The 14,254-nt window shown below is 39.6% G+C and overlaps 1 protein-coding gene across 1 annotated transcript in view; it reads left to right on the forward strand.

Annotated features, from left to right (window-relative positions):
* Positions 1 to 11,559: 11,559 nt before the first annotated feature.
* The window catches only part of LOC108233512 (pleckstrin homology domain-containing family G member 1), a 59,606-nt gene continuing 56,911 nt past the window's right edge, over positions 11,560 to 14,254 (forward strand). The window contains exon 1 of the mRNA XM_025005032.2: positions 11,560 to 11,651. The gene's annotated coding sequence lies outside the window, so the exon portion shown is untranslated. The remainder of the gene's footprint in view (positions 11,652 to 14,254) is intronic.

Consider the following 14,254-nt stretch of genomic DNA (forward strand, 5'->3'; position numbering starts at 1 on the left):
TGTACTCACTACAAAATATTCTTCACTTTATTCTAACCAGTCTCTTTACTGTCAGAGGGAAAACTGAATTTTGTTTATCAGCAATAGACAGAGAAAATAAACAGAAAAAAACTTTATCGGTGTAAAAAGTGACAGTCAGACAGACAGAAGCTATAGTTTTATGTGTTTAAAACTGAATTAGCCTTTGTAAATTTGATAATTAAGTTATGATTGACTCACGTAGTTTGAAGTCATTATTGCGTACACTCAAGGATATGATCGTTCTTAGCAACAACCTTTTTTTGTTCGTTTTTTAAAAGTTTGTCTGGAGTTTAACTTCAGGCAACAGGTTCTTTTACTTTCTTTTCTAGAGTAGATTATAGATATTTTCAGCTCTCTACTAAATATTGCACTGTGTTTAGTGTTAGAAATTACATTGAAAGTGGCTCCTCTAAGAGTCACCTCTGCATTTTAGGTGGCTTAATCTTTGTGTAATTCCTAAATGTCTCCACATGGGGGCACTCTAATACCTGTATTTTCACATTGTCCTCTAGTTTTGTAGCTGTTTACCCTGTGGTGTTTGAATAAAGCACATAACCTGCTGGTTTTCCCACATGCATGTGTTTTATTACATGTCTGCGTGAATTTAAATAGGGTGTTTATCTTTATTTGGATAGGACAAAAGTTGCAAAGGCAACAAGAGGCTGTATGTGCGCTTCATGAGCTTCAACACATGTAACTAGTTAAGTGTCAACATGTGGATTCATGCGTGCTTCCATGTATGTGAGCGTTACACGGGGGGTTCAGGGGTATGGATTATTTCACTCTGGGTCTTATTCAGAGCGCCCAATCAAGCGTGAGGCACAGAGGAGAAAAGGAGCATTGTTGTGGCCTCAGAAAATGGATTCAGTCTCAGGGGTTTAACAGAAACACACTCGCAACAACTAACTGACCCTTTCAGCTATACCTTCATGCTTCATATTCTACTGAATATGTGTATCACTTTACATGCTCTGGAATGTGTGTGTGGGTTATGATGATCACACCTGATTGGTTTTCCAGATGAGTGATTATCAAAATAGTAACCAATAAGATCAAATTATCAAATGTTTTCAGTCTGGTATGAATTATAACTTCACGAGAAAAGTAAACTTGATTTTCAAGATAAGGTGGCTGGAGCTTCATCAAGTCAGAGCAGTAGAGAGTTTACATTTTAGGTGTATACTAATGCATATTTCTTCCCTCTAAGCCTCTGAGTTATCCGGTATGTCATGTAAGTAAAAACAGTCCCCTAAATTCACTGAAACCTCCTGAGCCCTGCATGATTTAAACTCAAAATACAACTATAAAAAGCCTGATGTCACAAAAAATGGGAGAATTATGAGACAGGGGGCTTACATTCTGGCTCAGTCTTTTAGATTCTTGAGGGACCAGGGACTTGCTGCAGTATCTTTACCCACAGGACTATTTCTGGACATTACTAAACGTACATGAGCCCAAGATTTATGGATCTCCGTTTGGTGTCGTGGGTGGGATTGCGGTTGATACTTGAGACACAAAGTTATTGATGGGGTCTCTCTGTTGCGATGGTCACGGGTGAAATAACAGGGATTGGCGTGTGGATGACAAGGGTAAATTTCATGGGGATGAGGGCATGGGATTGTCAGCTTGCAGAATAATGTGCGTGAGACTCCATATGCGAGGTGGCTGAAGCTGTCGGATGTTAAAATGATTTTTTTTTGAAAATGTGGGAAGTCTTAGATGCTGCAGACAGTTTGGAGAGGCAGATTGATCACAAATGAGCAATATTCAATATTAACTGATGCCCAGAAAGGTGCATTTCTTTTCTAAAGCAGCTTAAACCAGAGAAATATCATTTTCTGTGAAAATGCAGCATGAGTGATGAGAGCTGAATGACTCTTTAAATTTGCTGAAGAACTTAGTTTAACATTCACACAAACATTTACACATCTTGCTTAAGGACCAACTGTTGTAGGTGTTTCCTATCAATTTATTTAAAAGTTGAAGACAGAAGCGAAATGTTTTGTGGATAAATATAATTTTTCCCTCAGTGATTTTAAAGACAATGTTGCTCAGAGAAATATCTGGGTGTTTTTCTTTGGGATGGTCAGCTAAACACCTTCATGAAAGACTTGAGGCTCATTTCGATTACATCATCGTATTCCTGTTTTCACCTAAATTTTCCATATCTGGATCAGTTTTGTTAAGACACTGCCTTCTTCTGGTAAATGGGTGGGTTTCCTGACCTCATCCCTCCAGGGGGTGTACGAGCGCACAAATAGCTAATGTTTCAATCAGAACTCCCCCGCTTTGATTTAAAGCCAAAAAAACAAAACAAAAAAAAGTTACTCACTACTGCGAGAAGAAAAGTGTGGGGGAAGGGGGGAGAAGGGGGAGTACAATCTTTCTGTGTATTGGTCTGTGACCAGATTCTTACAAAATGTTGTCTGAGTCAGAAAACTTTAAATATTTACCTCCAGAACAGACCCAGACTGTGGAAAATGTGTGATTTATTGAGCGCACTTTTGGAATTTGTTAAAAAAAACACACACACACACACACACACACAAATATCTAAATATTCTGGTGTGGAGTTCATTACGCTGGTTGGATTTTTGCCTATGAAGACAATCCATCAGACTGTCTCGCTGTGTGACCTGATTGGTGGACCGCGTCAGAGGAAATCAGAGTAAGGAGCGGCGATCCTAATCGAAAACCTTGGAGGACAGGGGCTGAATTGCAGGGCGGAATGAATCGAGCTGACCCTCTGATGACTCGTGCCCATTATGAATGTCTAATGTGGCCAGAGTGTTCGTTGAGTGAAGCATTTGGGCCTGGTCCTGATAAGTGATACATCTGACATTGATCTGTTCAGCAGCCCAGAGCACTTCCATTGTTGGGTCCCTGCTGCACCTGATCCGAGCCGCTCACCAGAACCAAACTCTCCTAACAGAGCTTTGATTGTTTCATATCCCTTCCACATTCCTGGGCTTGCTTAATGTACTCCTCTAACACATGTGCTCGCAGATAAACAGCCGCATACCTTAAGCATTCTCATCAAAGATCATTCTTTGTTTCCAGAGAACTCCTAACAGCTCTAACAACGTCAGACAAGGAATGTGGTCTTCTCAGATCAGGCCGAGCAAAAAGTGAAACCACATTTTATTCAAAAACAACTCAGCAAAGTTTGATTACCTTGAAGAACATCTAAATATTAATGGTTTATCATTCCTTAAAGGAATGCATATCGCCCACCACCTTTCATGCCAAAGTTTTAGACTGAGAGAGTTTTAGGTTGAGAAATGAGACATTTTGATCAAACCTTGAAAATAACATTTTGTGTGATCTCGTGCAAAATCAGAAGATGTCACACTCAGAGTATGTGTTGGCTCTCAGTTAATACCACATTTCCACAAATCACACTCTCCCCTGTCCACTTTGGTCTTGACTTCCACAGAACCTCATCAGTCCATTTCTGCAGGAGCTTTTCTCTGCGTGACTCATTCTGCATTTGATATTCATTGTTTAACGAACGTGGCTTGTTGTCGTCTGTGACCAGTAATCTAAAACCAAAGCACTGGCAAACCTTTTAGAATATCACCACTTGTTTTTTTTATTTTCTTGTCTTGTTTACAATCCCGTTGGTTCCATTTTTCTTGTAGGTTCCAGTTTCTGCAATTGGATGAAAGCGATGGAGTTTGAGTTTCTGCGTATTTATTTGCGCCTACCTCAAAGAACGGAAAGTGAATGGCGATTCACTTTTTCCACTACAAAACCTCACTCTGACGGTTTGTTTTTGTAGAGCTGCCATGTTTTGTTTTTTTAAATTTTATTTCATTTTTGGATATGTCCCGCTGTCTCTACCAGGACTCCTTATTACTCAATTCAGGCAGGGAAATGGGTTTTGGACACCGGGGAAATCTGGTATGCCTCTGCTGCTCTCACAGCTAATTAGTGTTTGAACTAATTGGGCGGCTAACTATAGCGAAGCGACAGCCTAGTTCCATCTGTCTGCTATCTATAAAGTATGGGATGGGGTCGGGGGGTTAGAGGTGGGTCTTTTTTTTGTTGTTTTGCAATTTTCCAACAAGAAGTTTTATTTTGCAAGTAAGGAGATCCAGTTTTATGGCAATAAACTAGAGTTTTGTTTGTTGTTTTTTGGGGGAAAGTACACAAACTCCTCAAAAACTCTTATATGCTAAAGACACTCACAAGAAAAAAAATCTGCATCATATTTTTTCTCCTATGGATGGTCGGTGTGCCTTCGAATCAAAGATTTGTAAGCAAAATCTGTGACTAGATGCCAACGACCACGTGTTTGTTTACCTTTATATGAAAAAAACAAAGTGGCTGAAAGTAGGTCAAGCGTTAAACTTGCTAACCATGTTTGTTTACACAGACTACAGCCAGTCTGAAGCAGATCAATTATATGATTTAAGCCTCCACGTGGTTTTTGGTTCATTCGGCCAAGAGCTTCGTTTACATTCAGCGTGGACCAGCATTTTAGAATTGTGTATCAGTATATTTGGAAAACTACTGATGTAAACTCATTCAGATTGCACCATATTGCTCAGGATAACTTTTGGTTTCATACTTTGCAATGAGGACCTTTGAAAAAATAAACCCAGCTCAAATAGGATGGTTTATTTATGAGAATTTTTTAAGCCTTAAAAGTCCTAAGTCTTAACCTTTAAACCCTTAAAGGTAAAAAATAAAATAATAATAAATATTAAACAGCCAGATGGAAAACCTTTTACTCTGACCAGACTGATGAACTCATAGTTAGAACGGGGCTGAGACAACTGATAACTGCTGCCTTAAAACAACTTCAGTCTCCAAAATGCCATAGTGGTTCATGTAAATGCTATTTTATATTCCTGTACACTGCTGTCAGTTTCACATTATTCTGTCAGAAATTAATATTCCTGGCGGAAGAACCGGAGGCTACACTGAAAGCGCTACAGCTAGCTGCTGCTGCTGCTGCTGCTGCCGTTCGCACCTGCAAAGAACCACGGACATTTTATCTTGATAACCATGTAAAGCGAAACCGATGGCCATGTGAAGGTTTATCTACATATATGACATCAAGACCACAGGAAGAAGGGTTGCAGAGGGTGCTGCAGCCCCTCCTGATAGAGGCCACAGGACATGCGTGTCCAAATATATAGTTAAAGAATGAATGAAAACTAAATAAATAAAAGATTTCATTTGTGCTGTGCTGTGTATGTTAAAATGTCAACATTATTTGGATACTACTGAGTTTTTTACATAAACCAACACTGTTATTGACCTGTGTATATACCTGTGTGCAAGTTTTGCAGTTTTATTGATATTATCTATCCAAAATTTACAGCATATTTTTTATGTCCTTATTCAGATAAGACAATTTTTACTGCAAGTGCATTTAACTGTATATATCTGGTGTTATCATATTCTACATATGGGTATTTATGGTCATACAAATGAGGTCATAAAAGCTCACAGCAACTGAAACACATTCCCACGACTATGATTTACGAGATGCTAATAAATTTTCGAGATTGGGGTTGTTTTAAGACGGCAGCGATCCACTTTGACCTGGATCTTAACATAAAGAGAACCTGTTTTTTTGTTTGTTTGTAAAGGTTAAAACCTGTTTATCATTTGTCACTAAATCTTGTAGTAGTTTCACGTTCACTGTAATAAAAATGGAGTGAGCGTTGTTCTTTTTTGTGGGGGATGAAACCAAAGTTAGTCGGAGGTGAGCCTGAGGCGGTTCAGGTTTGTTGACCCAGACCTCCTCCGATCACGCTCTCAAGGTTAAGGCTGATGAAGAAAACACACTTCCAACGGGGCTTCCCTCTCTGCGCCTCTTCTTTTTGAAGCTACGACGGTTTAGACTGCTGGAGTGAGTGTGTGTGTTGAGGTTAAGTGGGTGAATAAGGGTGTTCTCCTTTGACTCGTGTGAAGAAATATTATGATGGATGGATGTGACGGCGAGGTCTGTAGGAAGCGGTGGATCGGGTTTCTGAGAAACTGACTCGCAGGTCATATGGGGGCTGGCAACTGGAAATAACGTGGAGCTCAGAAAGACTTCCAAGTTATTTAGGTGAACACACAGAAGGTATAAGAGAGAGCTTCTCAGTTGAAATCTGTCAGATTGTTTGATGGAATGCTTTTCCATGAGAGCTTTGTTTTGAGTGCGCTAATACCTTTTTAAGGAGCACTAAAGTTCAAGAATCCTTCCCATTATGAGTTACACAACAGCTCACACAACGTGTTCCTGATTTTTAAATGTAATGGAACCTCTTTGCTCACAGGGAAGGAAAACTGAGACTGATAAGACATGTTCTGAATGATATCTGATCCAACGTTTGAAGTTATTACGGCACATATGTTTCAAATTAGTGCACAGGAAAGAATGGAGTAAATATCCATCCATTTTCTTTACCTTTTTCCTTTCTGGGTCACGGGGTGCCTGTCTCCAGGCGTCATTGTGCGATAGGAGGGGGACGCCCTGGACAGGTCGCAAGTCCATCACAGGTCCACATAGAGACAAACGAGACATACAACCATTCATGCTGTTACTCACACATAGGGACAACTTCAAGTGTATTCCAACAATCTTTGAAGAAAAATAAAAACTGAAAGTGGTGACAGATCGGCAGGAGTTTTTTCCTGTGCTGGTTAGGTAATCTCTCTGTCTGTTACACTGAGTGTGAAGATGGGGGACGGAGAGACACTGAAGTGCTCAGGCATCAGGAAGATATGGAAAACTCTGAAACTGCCTGCAACACCAATCTGATTTAATTTTACAGTATACTGCATTAGTGAACATATGAAGATGGCCACCACAGCCAACAGACCACAGAAACCACAAAAGTGACTACAAACAGTTTTACAGATAAAGAGCTAAAATTTGATGTGGCAGTAGCTGACCATTGTCTCCAATATATGGTCTAGTCTTAGTAATACTACCGATACCCCAATAATTTTGTGGTGATTGGTGTTTTGGTGTGTGTTTGTGTGAGTGCTTCCTGGTGGGCGTCTCCTGAGCAGGTGTACTGACATCTCATCACCACTCCTTCCACACCTGTGACTGATCTAGCTGATTAGAAGTGGAGGAGTATTTAAGGCTGCAGTGAAGACCAGACCAGTGCTGGAGCATTATTTACCATGTGGTAAAGTGCAGAGCCTGAAGGAAACTTACATGTGTTCTTTGTGTATTCCTTGTTGTAATCCTAGTCTGTTTTTTCGTGTCTTCAAACCTGTGTTCAGGATTTCCTGCTCATCTGGAACCAGTCTGGTCTGCCTTCAACTGCCAGCCGCTAAATTAAGTACTCACCTGCTCAACTGAACCTGACTGTTCCTGCACTACTGCCTCGTGGATTCTAAGACTGGTCAGTCGCTTTCTGAATCATCACCTTACCTGCACCTGGGAAATACTCACCTCACCTGGACCCCGCTCTCTGGGACCTACACCAGACCACCGCTGGACAAGGATCGATCTCGTCATCCCCTCTGTGTTCTGGACATGGACCTGTTCAGTAAGAACCATCCCCAGGAACATTATCTGTGCCTTACCTGCTGTTCCTCTCCTCACCGATCCCATACTCAACTTCATTCTCTGCTCCTCAGGTCCTGGTTCCGGTTTCCTCCTGTAAATACTCGTTACACTGTAAATAAATTCACTTACCGTTACCCGCTGGTTTCTGCGTCTGTCTGTGGCCGAACTGCTCACTTGGGCACTGTTCAGATCCTGACAAATTTGGCACGAAAGGCGGTGCGTGATGTGCATTCTTTGAAGGAATGTTGTGCCTTAAAACAATTGTTTCTGGCCTTTTACAGCTTGCAAAACCTTAGAAAAAGAACTTGTACCTACTTTTAACATGACTTTACATAACAAATTCATTGAAAGAGGTCTAGTATTTAAAAAATATATTTCTTGCTAAAAATGTCATTATTTGACACACGTTGTCCTCCGAGTGAGGAGGACTGTTAACATGGCACGATCTAGTGTTCTTGAACATTTCATTGTCTTACACTAAAAATGAAACAACTACTTCATCCCCCTGAAACATTTGTGTATTTAACACCCTGCTAGTATGTCAAAGCAGGAAAAAAAAAACCTCCCACCACATCAGGATCCATAGTGTGGGTGCAAACGGGCAGCGATCAGAGATGGCATTACACACCCTCTTCGGCATTTCCTGTGGCGTTTCCTGCTTTCTCCACAAGTTCATGTGCTAATGTCCATTAATCCTGACAAACTGGGCAGCTTTTTCTGCCTCTTAGACAATAATGGCTTCTCTCTCTCTACCCCACCCTCTGGACTGATTAGGTTCGATGGTGGAGATAAGCTTTTTCTCATCATGCGTTTAAAATACAACCAAGGCTCGAGCCATGGAAAAACAGTCACAGTTGCAGCCCGTAGACAGACTCTGAAGATTGTCAATCTAACGTCCAATCCACTTGGAATAAAGTGCTACCTGAACGTGAAGGTTAAAGATAAAAGGTGTGCTGAACCTGTTTGCTTTTTGTGTTTTGTCTGCGGGAGCTCACATTGTGTGCACGTATAATCAAATCATTACTAAGCAGACTCAGTAAAATCCATTATGTGTTTTGTTGTGGCTGCCCTCATTTTTCTTTCAATTACAGCCCGTCTGTCAGGGAGCTGAATCACTCAGCCTATTTTTGGCGTCTCATCCGTCTTATTGCCCTTTGACTCTCTAAACACCAGACATCATTTATCTGAGGAGGCATGGCACAGATCCAACGGCGGTCCTGCACCTCGTCCGCCACTGATAGGTTTCCAGCACTTGTACCACATGCAACAAGTCTGCTGATTCCCACACAAGATAAAACTCTAAATTGATTAAATGCTTGAAAGAAACAGTCTGTATGAACCGTGCAGATTTCTGCACACTTATCTCCAATAAAGTTGGTCTATTTCGATGACTATAATTAAGTGGGAGTGAAATTAGTAAAGATGAATATTTTATTAACAAAACAAGCATGATTTTGTATTTATTTTTTTGCTTTTTTGTGTATTTACATGCAGTACTGTGTAAAAGTATTCAGTGATGTCTCATCTCCTTATAGGTGGCTTCCAAGGAGTTAGAATTGTTTGTTATAGATTTTGAAGGTCTTTTAACATAATTTAATTTAATTTAATTTGTTTGTCATTTGGGTGGGGGGCATTTTAGCTGTTTTTTCATTCATTTTCAGTCAAGTGCCTTCAAAAGCCTGAAGCATTAGTGATCAAGACCACAAAGGATAAAGAAAATAGGGGTGGTCTCAAACTTTTGCACAAGAAATTTTAACTATTTTTGAGAGCAGAGGCAGAAGTATAGTAATATAACTGTACATTTGCTTGTTTGTTCGTACAATCACTGAAAACACCTCAACATTATATTGCAGAAATTCACAAAATGCTCAGCTCGCTGGAACATATTTAACAAGTATAGCAGAAAACAGAAATTAATGAAAAAAAAAAATTATAGTAAGATAAAACAAAAATAAAACCCTGTGTGCTCTAATGAGACATTGTTAAACACAGGAAATCTTTATCCGGCGGGCAGGAAGTCGTTTTGTGTGTCCCACAGATGAAGTCATTTGAGATAAATGTCTGTTTACAGCAGCATGTCATTTCCTTGTGCTGTCAAGGGCCACATGATAAACCTGTAAAGTGAAACTTTAATCAGAAATTGCCTAACGCTCAAATGTAAGCGTGTACAACAAACATAAAGGGGCTGTTAATAATAATAAAGAGACGAAGACAGCAATAAGTTGAACCAGATAAAGGTGAACATTTCACCCAACACCAAGCGACGACCTGCTCTGAGAGACTTCCATGTAACTGAAAATGACCGGGCATGTCTCTGCGAGTACAGAGAATAACAGTTATTATCCAACTATGATTTTTTTTCCCTCCCCTGAAATCTAGACGTTGACATGTTGAGAGGACAGCAGCAATTTTTATTTTCTCTGTCGTTTGCCTATTCAGCGGCCACCTGAGGGAAAATCCCACTCACTTTCTGGGTTTAAGTGGTTTCGGTTGGCAGTGAAGTCATCTTGCTGCCAGAAAGGCGATATTTTATTGAGAGCGTAGACTCCAATGTGAAGCCTGCCCTCTGTGGGATTATCATTCAGCCCGTCCGCTCATCCGCTACAAAGCATTACTCACCAGACAAAACTGGTAAATCAAGATTTGGGGGAAGGATTATTTATGTTACCAGAATAGTCCTGACAAAAGGTTTACTGAGAAATAGCTCACGCTGCAAACGGTTTTTGAAGATGGGAATACGATATTTGACCAGAAATGTTGTTTAAACTGTGGGCATACTATAGAGGAAAGAACTGGCTTCATTTTACATTTGAATGCAGGATGTTACAGGAATGATTTAGTCGCAGACATCAGGGAAAGGAAAACGGTCTTGTCCAGATAATCAAATCAAATCTAATTAAGGCTAATGTGCTGTGACACATTTGGATATTTACTGACAATAGGTAGCTTAATTCTATTTTCAAAAGCAGCTGAGCAGTCTCCATGGAAAAAAGCACTCTTACAGTTAATATATCAACTTTGTAGTTAGTGTTTTTTAATCAGTAAAAATAATATTATATGTATATCTTCGTTTTTAATGAAACTGGGTCATTTTAAAACCATTTTTAACACTTTTTTACATGAAAGTCAATTTGATGTATAGTTATTGAGGCAGTTTAAAGATTACGTGTTCTCTTTGCCCTAGCTTCATCCTCAATGTAAAGCTTAATGAATGCAAAGTTTATTGCATCTTTCATTTTGATATTGAAGAATGTGCTGTTAAGAAAAAAGGGCAACAATAATGCAAACAAAACATTCAGCAGCATTCATTTTTTCATGCAAAAACTAAATAAGTATCCTACTGAAAGTCAAAATAATTCAAATATCAAGTTCAGCCCCAAAAGTTTTAACATAAATACAAAAATAAAACAGATTATCACGAAAGGCACATGATTCATCTAAATCACTTCTTTAAAGCTATGTTGTTAGTTGGTGGCTAAATATTTGTTTATCTAAGATTTTCAATTAGTGCAGCATAATTGACTGCATGGAGCTACAGTGCAGTGAATCATGCATTTGAGGATATTGAACACAGATATACATATATTTCTGAATGTTAACTGTTCGTTTGACACGATTTATGTCCAGTAATAATTTTACTAAACAAATTGAAATTGCATCCAAAACTAAAGCTTTCAGGATGCCAAAGGTGCTGTAGACCTGTGGAAATAAATGACCTCATTGTTTATTAGTTGGAATACATAAATAATATTATTATCTTAAAACAATACTAAAAACAGACCTGTTTTGCACTGAATTTGTTATTTCAAAGACGAATGAATGTTTGTAAACAAGAAGCTAACATGCTAACACTACCTACAGTTCTAGCTTACTCGGAAATGACGTCATGACAAAACAAACAGACGAAACTAGAAAAAAAAGAAAAAAGAAGTGGCGTCAATTAATTTCCCGGTAACGTAAAGACAACTGAGCCACAGAGGGGGAAGTGAAGTTTTAATTAAATATTAAAGAGGACTTTTAGCCGCTTTTAATGCGACCGCCTCGTATGTAACAGCTCCGGGGAGCCGAGGACCCCATGAGCTCCCTGAGACACCCTCAGAAAACTGTAAGTTCAAACTGTTGCAGGAACCATGATTTCTCAGAGGAATGTAGAATGAATTGCCCGAAGGCAAAAGTTAGGAACACGACTTTCCTGTTATCTGATCACCCCGAACAGGTGTGCTGGGCAGGTACGGCCCAGGAGAGGAGAGGGAAAGCTGACAGATATGAATACTGATAGAAGATAAAGGAGGGATTTGTGCAGGAACAGGTTGGAGGATGACCCAAGAGGCAGTGACAGCCACTCTTTTAGTTTTAAAAGATGTTTGCGATGAACAGAAGGGACCAGGAGTTCTGCTGTAATTCGGGTCAGTGATTGGACATGATGAACTATGACTCAAGGTGTCTGATATAACCAAGATATCAGCTTACAAGTCGTCCACTGTAGTTCTCTCAGCATTTCACTGAAGATGTTAGAAGAAATAGTTTCATCTTAACATGTTTTTGTAAACATGGACAGAATTCAGGCCGGTTACGAAACAGCAACAGATGGATGAAGGATGCAAAGATGATTAATGCTGGTTATCACCTCTAAGCTTGTGTAAATTTGTGCAGCTGTGATTACCAAAGTCATAAAACTGCCATAAAAAAGCCTCAAAATGAGAAGTGAAGCCAAGAAATGGGCTCAGACTCCAAGTTACTGGTCAAACATCAGCTGTGAAACTGATTTATCGTTTTAAAACGATTAATCGTTTCAATTTTGTTAGTTTTGCTTGTTCATTTGATGTTCAATTATATATTTAAGTGATCGTTTTTTAAGAATCCTTTGACAGAGTGAGCGTTTTTGTGTTTTACTGTCTCCAGAGTAAAACCCTGGATAGGTGTATTGGTTTGAGATGCTTCTAGTCATGTCACAATCATACCAAAAGATTGACCAAATGGTTGCACAATGGAACTGAAACCAAGAGTCTCCACAGCAATTGGGACTAATTAGAGCTCTTTGCTGCTTACATTTGAAGTAAACACACCGCAGACCACAATATTATGTCCTCAAAGTTCCTCGCTGACTTCACACTGTCAGCATCTCTAATTTTGCTTTTTTATATGAAATGCATTGATATCACAGGAGCATGCAGACCAGATTTCATCACGAGCGCAGTGTGAATCAGCAGTGTTTCAACCTACAAAGAGCAAGGAATAAAACCAATAGTTTATAGTATAGTAAATAGTTTTCACTAAAAAGAGCCGCAACAAATCCTTTAAATCCAGTGTTTACTGTTTATGATCAGCATGAGAAAAAAAGTAATATGTAACCGAGTTGTGTGCGTAGGGCCTTCCTCACAGGGAGTAAAGGCAGGTGCAGTTCTATTCTAAATCTTGTGAGAATGCAATGTGAGATTTGATGACCTTACCACCTTTTTAGCCCCCCCTCAGTGCCACCATGTAATATAAACCCAGTAGAGACCCCTTCTCATCTCACATCCTGTCAGTGGTTTGGGCTCAGTGATTTACTGTCTTCCGCTTGGCTTCTGGTGACATTGTGATCCTAGGATTTTATAGTTTGTGGTTGAAGATTTTGGCTATTACTGTGGAACCAGATTGAGCTTTCATAACAACAAAAAGGCTTCCAACTTTTTTTTTTTTTAATGCCCAGAAGACACATCTTTTGTCACGCTTTCATTTGCGAAAGAAAGAAACTAAACCAGGAGGAGGAATGCTTCACCTGGTCTTCTGTGAATCCTTGTAATAATATTTGTATTTATTTAAAAAGCCGTTCTGTCCATGTAAACTCACTGGCTTAGGCTCGGAAGTACAGGAATGCTTTCTGTTTCTGAAATAGGTTTCGGTAAATCTGTTCAGCTTTGTTGGATGAAAACAAAATCTTCAAGTGCCGGTCCGTTTTACGATGAGCCGCACCTGTCAACCTTCTCTCGTGCCTGCTGATGGATATTTTTACTGGACAACTTTCAGACAGAAGGCTCCACAGGATGCATTTGGTTCCACGCTGTATCGAGTTTCTGTTCCCCGAAGATTATCTGAAATCACTCCGCAGCCCGTGATATTTATGCGGCGCTCCGGTTGGTGTGCTTTCTGGCGGTAGTCTGTAGGAAAAACCTGTTACGTGTCAGCGTGCGTCCTCATGTGTAATGATTATATAGATGCCTTCATGACTTGACCGAGACTTTTATCTCTGTTCAGGCTGAAGGATTTCCAGATGGCATGTGGAGTTCAAACGCACTGCGAGCGGAAGAAACCCAACTGTGCTTTTACGGGAGGCCTGGCACTTAATGCTGTGTATTTTTGGACAAGTAGTTTCTTTTTTTTTTGGAAAATTTATCCTAAATCAACAGATGTGGAGCTGATAAGAAAATCTAAAGTGATTAAACTTCTTTTTTTTTAAGACAAATGAAAAATAATATAGTTATTTCTGTTTCATGTCCATTAGGTCAGTCTTCCTTATAGTATAAAATAGTTAGAATCTGTTGAAGTAGGGTTCTGGAAAGGTTATGAGCGAATAATACTTACATCTTGTAGATAGGTCTTTCACAGCCTCAGTTTAGACAAATTGAATTGAATTCTGACCAGATCAACGAGCTAATGGATTGCTATTGTCCTAAAACAATTCCAGTCTCTTAAGTTTCATAGCAGTTCACACAAACAGTATTTTAT

This window comes from Kryptolebias marmoratus, linkage group LG19 (assembly GCF_001649575.2).
Source record: "Kryptolebias marmoratus isolate JLee-2015 linkage group LG19, ASM164957v2, whole genome shotgun sequence".
In the NCBI taxonomy this organism is placed as follows: Eukaryota; Metazoa; Chordata; class Actinopteri; order Cyprinodontiformes; family Rivulidae; genus Kryptolebias; species Kryptolebias marmoratus.